The sequence below is a fragment of the Triticum dicoccoides genome, chromosome 3B (genome assembly GCF_002162155.2).
Source record: "Triticum dicoccoides isolate Atlit2015 ecotype Zavitan chromosome 3B, WEW_v2.0, whole genome shotgun sequence".
Lineage (NCBI taxonomy): Eukaryota > Viridiplantae > Streptophyta > Magnoliopsida > Poales > Poaceae > Triticum > Triticum dicoccoides.
This window is the reverse complement of record NC_041385.1, coordinates 74,378,235-74,389,441: the sequence shown is the minus strand read 5'-3', so window position 1 is coordinate 74,389,441 and position 11,207 is coordinate 74,378,235. Positions and strand designations below refer to the sequence as shown.

The 11,207-nt window shown below is 49.4% G+C and overlaps 1 long non-coding RNA gene across 2 annotated transcripts; it reads left to right on the top strand.

Annotated features, from left to right (window-relative positions):
- Positions 1-2,800: 2,800 nt before the first annotated feature.
- On the top strand, positions 2,801-10,771 carry LOC119274801. 2 transcript variants are annotated; one of them, XR_005135348.1, is made up of 9 exons: positions 2,801-3,397; positions 4,202-4,320; positions 4,411-4,471; positions 5,040-5,161; positions 5,280-5,420; positions 6,400-6,520; positions 6,765-7,480; positions 9,972-10,224; positions 10,355-10,771. It is a non-coding gene; the product is annotated as an uncharacterized LOC119274801 (long non-coding RNA). The 2 variants fall into 2 exon arrangements; XR_005135347.1 differs by having other exon boundaries at positions 2,802-3,397; positions 5,251-5,420; positions 10,355-10,769.
- The last annotated feature ends 436 nt before the right edge of the window (positions 10,772-11,207 follow it).

Here is an 11,207-nt window from a genome sequence, read left to right as displayed (position 1 = left end):
CCGGGGAGACTGGCGTCAAGGTAGCGGGGCCGGCCGACGTGGTTGGGAGGCTCGGGGAGATCCTGAGGTCGAAGCCCTGGTCGTTGAAGAAAACTCGGACGGTGGTGCGGAGCTTGGTGGAGTCGTGGCACTTGACCTTGACCTGGACCTCCTCCTCTTTGCACAATAAGAGCTCATCGACCACCACCACCTTGCCCAGGAGACGGGACATCTGGCGGATGACGAGCTCAGACCGCGCAATATCAGGGAGGCCAGCGATAAGGATCCAAGCGGTGTCAAGTACGACCGCCGCCTGAGCATCAAGGATCGGCTCGAGGATGTCGACAACCAGTTGGTTGAGAGCGAGCGTGATCCGGCCACTGCGCGTCGCGTACTCGTAGCTGACGGAGTCGGGGAAGATGATGGTGAAGATGTGGCCAGCGGTGGGGGTGACCGCCCAGTCCCACTAGCGACGGTAGAGGTGGTTAAGCTCGGCCTCGATCATCTCCGGGGATGCCACCCCGTCAACCACGGTGATAACTGCCTGGAGGGTCGGCGAGGGTGGCGGAAGGTCGTGGACCTCGAGGTGGAAGAAGCCCAGCCCCTCAATCCCGTGGCCATACATCATGAGCTCCGATGTCACAGGGCGAGCAGGACATAGCAGGGCGGGATGGCCAGGGTCCTGGTAGATGTAGCAACACTGGGGGTTGACGCAGCTCACTTGCGAATGCCCCGCCACCCGCAATTAAAGCACGGGGGACGGGGTAGGTTGGAGACCGGGCCCGGTGCCGGGGATGAACCTGCAGCCACCGGGGGAAGCGAAGCGGGGGCGCCCCGCCCCTGCCCGCGGCGCTTCTTCTTCTTGGGCGGGCCCTGACAACCGCGGGAAGGACCGGAGCCCGGGGCAGCCGAAGGGGCCGGCACCGAAGGCGATGCGGCGTGGGGCGGGACATACTTCCGCGGGGCCAGAGCAGAAGGCTGAACAGGGGGGGCGGGACGAGGCAGGGAGCGACGAACGAGGTGGGGAAGGAGATTGGCCGCACCGAGGCGGAGGGGAAGGCGAGCGACGGTGGGGACGCCAATCACTCGAAGCAGCCGGACGGGGAGAGCGCGACCGGCCCCTGGCGTCACGACGAGCCGGCGAATGCCGGTCATCGCGCCGGCCGTTGCGGAGCTCCCGCAGCTCCCGGCGCAGCTCTTCCTCGCGACGCAACGCATCGGGCGAAGGGCGACGGGGCTCGCGGCGGTCCTCCGACCTCCGCTTCTGCCACGGCTCACCGTCGTTCCACTCACGCATGGCCGGCAGCAGCGGCGGGGAGGGAGGCGAGGACGGGCACGCAGCGGGGGACGGTGGGGAGGAGCGACGGGTGGGGAAAGACTTGCGGTTGGAGGGTGGGAGCAGTCGTGGCGGCGGGAGGAGAGAAGGGGCGACCGGACACCCTCGAGGGAGCCAAATCGAGCTGGCCGGGAGTGTGGGCCTAGGGCACCGGGGTGGCCCAGCCACCTCAGGGTGGCCCAGCCGGGGTGAGGAGGGCCCAGTGGGCGCGGACGGCAGATGGGCTGGGCCGCGGCCCAGAATGCCCCGGCTGGCCGAATCGAAGCCCAGCAGGCGACGGGGAGGGGCGAGCCGTAGGGTTTCCCCCCTATCGGCAGTCGGCGCCTCGGCCGTCGGCACCAGCAACTCGCCGCCGGCGAGGGCCGGCGCGCAGGGGGAGGGAGATGCGGACGTGGAGAGAGGACGACCCGAACGAGGCAATAAACGGGCGGAAGGGGGAGACGCGGGTCACCGGAGCCGAGAGGACCGGGACAGAGCGCGACGGCGGCGACGCCGGGGCAGACGCCAACCGCGCCGTCGGCGGGCGGCGCCAAGATGCACGGGCGGAGCCGCGATCAAAGCGACCGGCCACGCCCCACGAACGGGCGCGCCTGCGGCGACCATTCCCACCCCCAAGCTTCGGCCTTGCGCGCCAGCAGTCCGAGACGAGCTCAAGGGCAACGGCGGCGACTGCACCTGCCACGAGCCGACGGCAGAACCCCGCTCGTGGGTGGCTGAGCCACCGGCCCGGTCGGGCTGGGCGGTGTGACGGGGAGCAACAGGAGGGGAGGGGAACGGCTCCTCGTCCGCAATATTGGCCCACCGGACGCGGAGAACGGGCGAGGAGGGCGGTGGGGCGGCAGACGCAGGCGGCGCTGGCGGCGGGGATGGGAGCGCGGAGGACGGGGAGACGACGGGGCCGGCTAGGGGAGAGGGATTAGATAGGGCTCCATCCCTCACTCGCCCTGTAGTTTACGGTCATAGGTACTCCGTCCAAAAATAAGCGACTTAAAGTTAGTAAAAGTTGAGTCCCTTATTTTGGGACGGAGCGAGTATAATTTAAACGACCAACATGGATTTTTTTCTTAAGAATTAAAATTCTCCAAAAAAACTATGAAAAAAATTATTTGAATCAAAGAGGCCCTTATCCGGTGATTTCTGGAAGAAAACAACCCATCTAACCTGGGAGCTTGCATATCTAACTTATAAACCTTGCTATGCTACCCGCAAACCTGGGCGATCTGCGTCGCGCGAGCAATCTGCATCGAACAATTTACCTCGCTGGCAATTCTTCACAGCGGTGTCAAACATCCAACCGCTGGTTTCTCTTGACGTTGCTCTTTCACGCTGCAGCAGATGATGGGTGGGGCTTCTTTTATCACGGGCCCAGCTTTACAGTGTCCCTCTCGTGTGTGTATCTGGTGAAAAAAAGAGGTTGACTACAACGAGCGTGGGCGACATGGGATTGGCAGGCGGGTGGGTAGGAGCGTGCGGTGGGATTGGCCAACCCTATCCACCAATCTCTCGTCCGCCTCGAGCCCGGCATCCCTCCTTCCCTGCGCGCTCGGCCGGCTCCGGCAGCAGCCGCCCCCTCTCTTCTTCACCTCCGGCGGCTAGCGCGGTGTAGGGAGCGTCGAGCGCCACCGCGCATATGGCAGCGGCGACAGTCAGGATGCTGGCCCTCGGCCAGGAACGCGGCGGGCATGGCCGCTCCTCTCCTCCCGATTCGCCTCCTCTTCTTCGTGCGCGGCGAACGCGGCAGCCATGGCCGCTCCTCTCCTCCCGATTCGCCTCCTCTTCTTCGTGCGCGGCGAACGCGGCAGCCATGGCCGCTCCTCTCCTCCCGATTCGCCTCCTCTTCTTCGTGCGCGGCGGCCGCTGCAGCTCCTCGTGCTGCCCTCCATCCATCCCGCCCCTCTTGTTTTCCTCCTCTCTCAGATCGGGCGCCGTCCCTCGCCGTGGTTCCAGATCGGGGCGGAGGTCGCCGCCATTGAGGAGCAGGGGAGGGCGAGGCCTGGAGCTCCACCGGCAGCGCGCGCTACATTGGTCATCTTCTCCTACCCACGTAAACAGCGAGCAGAGGCGTAATCACGCAGGTGCCAGGTGAGCTCTTCCTCCACCCTGCAAGTTAATTGCTCTCAGCACATAAAAATACTGCTCAAAAGTTAATTGCTTTACCTTCTCGCCCATGCCCAATTTTGGGGAAAAGGAGAGACGGATTTGGGAGAGCCTTCTTCAGATTTTGCTCTCGAGATTCCATGTGTTTTCGCTGCACCCACGGTTGCCCAGATTCATACATCTCCAGTACATTACCTTTTTATTTTGATTTAGGTTCTTTCGGATTTCCAATTTGTTGGCTGCAAAAGTGGTCTAGCAATCTGCATTCTGCATAGATTTTATGCTTTAGTTGATTTATGTCGAGTGAAATCATGCATGATAAGGATTACTGTTATTGGAGGAAACATTGTGTTCAGCATGTTTGGTCGTAGATAAAAGGAGGGGGCGTATTATTAGGATGGTACTTATCAGTTTCTTGGAAGTAGTTTCATCTATTTGTTTACAACATTTTTGGCTTGCTTTCTTTTATTATTGGAATTTGTAATCACACACGATCTTACATCTTCCAGGTTCTTTCGGATTTTATTATTGGAGAGGGATTAGATAGGGCTTCTCCTTCTCTTTCTTCTCCTTCTCCTTCTTGTGAGCAGTACTTCAGTTTAGATTGACATATACACTTTGGTATATAGCATTTTTGCCTACCTCCGTTAACTATTTCGCATAGATAGATCGTTTGCTTTGGAGAGGGATTAGATAGGGCTTGCGAGTTCTAAGTAAGCATGATAAACAACCCCTGCCCTTCTATTTACTATTAGTCACCAACTGAATTTTCTGATAATGGCATTTTAGGGATCATACAATCAATCCAATTGTTACCCTTGGTGTGCTTTCTGGATGGACTAATCTGAAGATGCTGGCTAGCGTGCATCGCCATCATATAGTCGAGCAAGGTCAAGGGGAAAATAAAGGTACAATGGTCCCAATATTTTTTTTGCGAACTTTTGGTGCGTGCACAAGAAAATAACACCATAATTGTACATACTGTTCATTTTTTTCAGGCGATTCACCATCTGGGGAAAATACCAACTAATACATTTTTGTAGTTCCTCTGTTACAGAGGTAAAATTTCTACTAATTTTGGGAAGTTCTTTTTGTTGCATGTTCCCCTTTCTTTCTTCTATTTGTTCAAATGTAAACATCCGAGCTTATAATCCTTATTACACAATGAGTCTCACCATTCTATCATTTTCCTGAAAATTTGTGCTCACATAGTTTCGTTTTTAATTTGGGTGATACTTCTGTTGCCATGATTTGGTGCACTACATATAGCATGGGACATTATAGGCTTATTTTCTTTTCGCTTCGTTCATGCACTGATGCATTAATCTTCTGGTTATGGCATCATTATGTAGTCTAGAGATATGCAATGACAACCATGGCTTTGGTGTTCAGATAATCAGGTTAGTATACCATTTATAGACTAAAGAAGCCTTGGCATCTTATCAAAATTCTTTAAGTCTACATATTATGTATGCCCAGTTAAGTACCTTGTACCAGTACCTTAATTAGCCTCTTTTGACCATTGACTGTTTGAGCTGCTGTAGTAGGACTCAGACTTTCAAAGTTACTAGGCATCTGGACATGCTTTTATTTTAGTTTGTACAATTTTGTGTACTTTTGGCTTCAGGTTGCTGCTGCAAGGTGCAGCAGCAGGGGAGAGGAAGGAGGCCTGTGATAGGGGGAAAGTGCAGGCTGGCCCTTGTTCATAGGTTAGCCATTGGATCTGGATACTCATGTTAAAATTGCAAGGTATATGAACCAAAACTTTTGTATATTAACTTAGTTATTAAGAGAAAAATAGTCAGCAACTATTTTATGTTCATATGTATTCTCCACAGTTTCCACATGTAGATTTTATTGTTTGAAGGCAAAGTAAATTGCAGCATGAGCATAAAGACAATTTAGCCGGGGGCACCTAAACTGAGAGGGAGGTTAGCAGCAAAAGAAAGACCGCTACTTAGGCTTCCATGTCTCCCTACTCTTCAGTTTAGACCTCCGAAGGTCGAAGGTAAACAATACGTGAGCCCAACTTTTCAGATTCCAGTAATCGAACATATAAACGCTGCTAGAGTACCCACCATTCCAGTGCCATCCCTCGCGCGCAACGATCTGGATCGCACGTTTTGCCACTGTGTAAAGATTTTGGTCCTTCTTAACTGGCTGTCAAACATCCGACCGTCTGTTTTGCTTCACGTCGTGCCTTTCCAGTTGGGTGGATGATGCCTGGGCCAGCCATCTGGGTGGGACCGAGTTGCAGTGTGCGTTGCTGAATGAGTTTGGGTGAAAAAAAGGGTGGATCGTGCTATGCGCGGTGAAAATCCCAATCCCTCGTCCCTCCTCTTCTCGAGAGAGAAGATGAGGGAGAGAGAGAATGTAGGATAGGAGGGACAAAGAGAGGACAATGGAGAGGGAGGTGCAGCGCCGGGAGAAGAACACAATGGGGAGCGGTCTTCTGGAGGTGCATCTGGTCCATGCCAACCAACGATTTCCCCAGCGAGTATTCCACTGCACGCCTTCCGTCGAATCCGTCTGCAATTGTTTTCTTCATTTCCTTTTGCCTTCTTGATTGGCTCAACATGCTCATTGTGAAAGGCTGAGAGTTTATCCTTCTTTCGGTATTCGCCGGATTTGATGATGTGCGCCTTCTTCCTATATCAGCCAAGATTGAACACAAATTTGCACGGCCATCCTGCTTGAAGATTGTAGCACACACAGATTGCTTGCCAAACTAAAATAACTAGGAGCTTCTAATTGGACCCTTCAAGCAATAGTGTTGTTAATATATTAGTTATTATATTATATGTTACTAGACTATTAGAATAACTTCCTGATATATGTGTTTATACGATTTTCTGACATTTAATGCAAAAGTATTGATGGCCAGGCACTATACTGTGTATAAACAAAAATTCCAGTTTTTCTTTTCGTGGTTGCAGCAGTTTTTCTGTACCAATAGTGTGACATTACACTACTCTTCACTTTCACAGGCCATGAAACACTAAATAACCTTGCAACGGATACCCTGTGGTCTACCATTATAATTATGTGTGCATTTTGGATCTATTGGATGTCTGAATGTAATGCTAATCGACATTTACTGATGCAAAGGTATGTTCTATTTGTAATATGAAATTATTCTTATTTGTACCTCCAACAGTCCTTCTCATATTTTCTATTTGTAATTTGAAATGATTCTTATTTGTTGTCTGGAGTCTGGTTGTGTTCAAACAAAGTTGGTTAGAATGATATAGTTGTTTTTTCAAGTTGGTTATATTAATTTTTCCAGTATAGTGATTATTTATTAGTTCACACAGTACATAGTACCACCGGCCGCTAACTACATTTTTTACAGATTTGCAGGGACGTAATATATATTGTGATGTTTCACTACGATCTTCAAGTGTTTCAGTTCGTATTTAGCAGGATCACATGTTGACCAATGACTCTTTGTTTTCTCACTGATCCAGTATACTCAAGAACTTGAATATTGTGTTTGCTGTGAGTTATTGACAGTTATTTTTGCAACTCAGGAGTGAAGATGGCCTTCCTTTGGTAGGCGTAGTGAATGGATTTTCTTCTAATTCAGGCCATGGTTGATACCGCTCGGCGTCTGGATCTGCCATGGAGTGGCTACCATGGGCCAACCAGAGCTGGGTGCCCCTGTTTCCGACCTCGAGGCGATTAGATTAGAGTCTGATTAATTATGTATCATTCGGTCCTTCCTTTGGCTATTAATCTATTGTGGTCTGCTTTTCAAGCTCATACAACATGCTTATATTGAATTAAATTTTGTATAGATAGCTGTAAGATTCTAGCGAAACATCTTCAAGCTTAAGTTGCTGAACTGATATAGCATCTTGATACCATACATGTAAACTAATTTAGGAAATTGTATTGTTCTGAGATAATTTTTTATTTGAAAACATTACCAACATAGGCGTGTTACCTTCACACAGGGAAGAAGTTATTTTGTGACCTAAAGATATGATCTATGGGCCTACCTCAATATCTCAGGAGTTGTCCTTTCCTTGTTAACCCTGTACACTTGACAAGGCCCATCTGTTCAAGGTAGAGATAACGAAAGAACATGTATGCTTCCTTTTCTTGTTTTTTTTGAGAACCATGCATACACTATGCGATGGTAGTAGTATACTCCTCAACCATCTGTTGCCTTACTGCATCATGCACGCCTGCCACCACTTTGTGGTCACCTGATGCCCTTGTTGTGGCTGCAATCTGGTGAGCCAGCTCGTTCTGAGCTCTGTTAATCACCCTGACCTCGAACCTTTAGAAGGCATTTGAGGTTTTCTTTATGTCAGCTATGGTTGCATAGCAAGACGACTTGCAGGAATCCGCCGAGAGCAAGTTTCGGCCCACTGCAGCGCAATCCACCTCCAGGATTATAGGTCCCCCATACACGTTCGACAGTTCAGACATCCCCATCAGTGCAGCTGCCTCTGCCTCTTCTATCGAGCTACACTGGTTTAGCCGTCGTTCGACAGACAAGTGGACAGAACCCCGATGGTCTCGAGCTACTGCTCCTCCCCAAGTATCCCCTGAATCTTTAAGAAAGGCCGCATCACAGTTGATTTTTACATACCCAATTGTTGGTGCTATCCAGCGATTATTTTTCAGGGGTACAAGCTTGGATGTCCTCTGATCAAAAAGTGTGGTTGCTTGCTTGCTATGAGGCACATTGGCTACCTGTTCAGCCGTTAGCAAATCTTCGCCCAGTCTGAGGAGTTGATGCACTGCTCCCGTGACAGTATCCTTCCCATCCCCATGGATGGTGTTGTTCCTGAGGCTCCAGGCTTTCCACAGTATTAACATGATATTGCTTCTGATGCTAGCTGATTGTGGCAGAAGGAGGTTCTGAAGCCAATCCTCTCCCGTTCGTCTGAACTCAACTTCCTTGGGGATGTCCCATTTAACTCTCATGGCAGCTCTCAACGCCCTGCTTCTTGTGCATGAAACAACTGCATGGAACTCATCTTCACTCTCCGTTCCACATAAATCACATATGTCTTCCTTCACAATGGTCCTTCTGAAGGTGTTGTGTTTTGTTGCCAAAGTTTGGGTCGCCACTCTCCACCCAATTTTTTTTGTTTTCTCTGGAATGTTTGCTTTCCATATGACATCCCAAATGCTTCTGTTCCCGGGTTCACTCGACGAGCTAGAGGGGGCCTCCCTTCCATTTCTACTTAGAGTGACGCCAAGTTTGTAGGCGCTCCTGACAGTGAAGACACCAGACTTTTCATAGTGCCAAGCCACACAATCCTCTACTTCAGCAGAGGGGATTCAGATTTTGCAGATTTCGTCTGCATCAAAAGCATGGAAAATTCTCCTTATGAGGTCGACGTTCCATTCCTTTGTGTCCGAAAGCATTAATTGATTGACCCATCTCAGTCTGGAGCGGCTTATGAAATGCGCAGTTTTTAGGCCTTCGTCTCGTGGAATCCATTGGTCTCTCTCAATTTGGATTTTCCTTCCGCTGCCCACTCTCCAGATGAGTCTCTTTTTCAGAAGCTCGAGTCCAAATTCAATCCCTCGCCACGCGGGGGAAGCATCCGAGGAGAATACGGTATTCAGTAATTCACCATTGGGGTAGTATTTAGATTTTAGGACCCGGGCACACAAGCTGTTCGGGGATTGCAACAGCCTCCATCCCTGCCTGGCTAGCGGCGCTTGGTTGAAATAATGCATATCTCGGAAACCTATGCCTCCATCCCTCTTAGGTTTTGTCATATTCTCCCATGACATCCAATGAACTTTTCTATGTTCATCCTTGTCTCCCCACCAAAAGTCTCTGATCATTTTTTCATACTTATCACAGAAGCTTTGGTTGAGCTTAAAAACCCCCATGACGTAAACTGGCAAGGATTGTACAATTGATTTAACATGGACTTCTTTTGCCGCTTGGGACATGAATCTTTCATTCCAGTTATTACATCTCTTTCCAAATTTGTCCAAGATCGGTTGGAAGTTCTCATCTTCCATTCTCCCCTCCGGTGTTGTCAACCCCAAATACTTGCCCTCAAAAGTTGAAGATTCCACTCCTAGGGTGCTCATAATATCCTTCCTTACATTATCTGGACATGCCTCACTGAAGAGTAGGGAACACTTGCTATGGCTCAACAGTTGACCCGAGCATTTCTGAAAAAGGTCTAAGAGCTCCTTCACTTTCCTTGCTTGATCTACAGTAGCTTTGAAGAAAAGCAAGCTGTCATCCGCGAAGAGGAGATTTGATATACCCGGACTGCCTCGGGCGATTTTCAGTGGGGAGATAGTACCTTTTTCAACTTCTCTGTTTAATAAGGTAGCCAATCCATCAGCCACAAATAAGAAGAGGTATGGACTCAACGGACCCCCCTGCCTCAGGCCTCTCGATGGCACAAAAGCATCCAGCAGCGCACCATTGCATTTAACCGAAAAAGTGACTGACCTCACGCTTCCTTTTCTTGTTAAGCCTGTACACTTGACAATGCCTCATTTTTGAATAAAGTCTAAACCCAACTTTTACTGTTCATTGGCCACCATTTGCAATCGGTGCTGGCAACAGAAGGACTGAGCAACACGAGGAACTTCGTTGACCCAGCCGTGAGCATATGATGCTCTAGCGAGTCGATGAGGACCGTCATGGAGATCTGCCTGCGGGGCCTGAACAAGGAACCGATGCTGAGGCCGTTAGACGAGGACGTGCTCTAGAACCTGCAGTTTGCAGCCCTGGTGTAGGATGACTGGAACTGCGAGGAGTCCCCGCTCTCATCGTCACAGATCCGTGCGCAATCCGCAGAGTACTAACCTCTAGCCTGGTATGTGTCTTTTTACGTGCAGTTTGTCACTTGCATATCTAAATTCGTACTTTGGAATGATGATCAGAAATTGCAACTAGGGTCTGAGTTCTGAAATGACATGCTGTCTATGTTCTTGGCAATCTTGCAGGCTGAGAAAAAATATTGGCAAGCATTACCATTATGATCCTCCATCGATCATCATTGTTGAAGGAATTTCTGTTTCTCTTCATATAGGATACAGATATGTGATTTTCATGTGCTCCTTTTGCTGGAAACTTAATAATATTAGGGGTGCTGCTACTGGTGTAAAAACCGTTTTATCAAAAGAACTAAAGTAGTAGCTAATCCAAGCATTGAAGAATTGACGCAGATGTTACGGTATATTGGCATGAAGTCAGAGCAGCGCCTGAAGACTACACAAGATAGTTTGTGGTGACCTTCAGTCTATATGTCCTAACCAACAACAGCCACCTTTTGTTTCATATCAATAGATCCAGTATATTTGCCCTTTTGGCGTTGCTCTGAGCAAGATATGTATAGCCTTTAGATTTCCATTCATGCATGATACTGCATGTACATTTTAGACCTCGTTACTGTCTCTGTGGTCAAAAGAAGTTTGTGATCAATTGTTCTATATATGTAATCAACAACCCTCTTACTAATATTTTCATAAGACTATTTATATATGTTTACACTGGTTAGAGAAAATCATGACATTGCGAGCTGCAATTTAATATTTCCATATGTTTCAGTCTGTCTCTAAATATGTTTATAGATATGTTTGTGTGTACTCTTTCAATACTTGGCTTGCTCTTGCCCTTTGCGCCATTGGCGCAACGGGTCATCTAGTACAATGAACTCGTACCTGGATGTAGTAGGCCATAGCATTTATAACAACGTACATGAGGGCACCGGCCTTCCATTCCAAGCATGTGCTGTGCTGGTGCTCATGCTGCAGCTAGCAGCCTGCCACCATTTACGCCACTCCACTCATCTCTTGA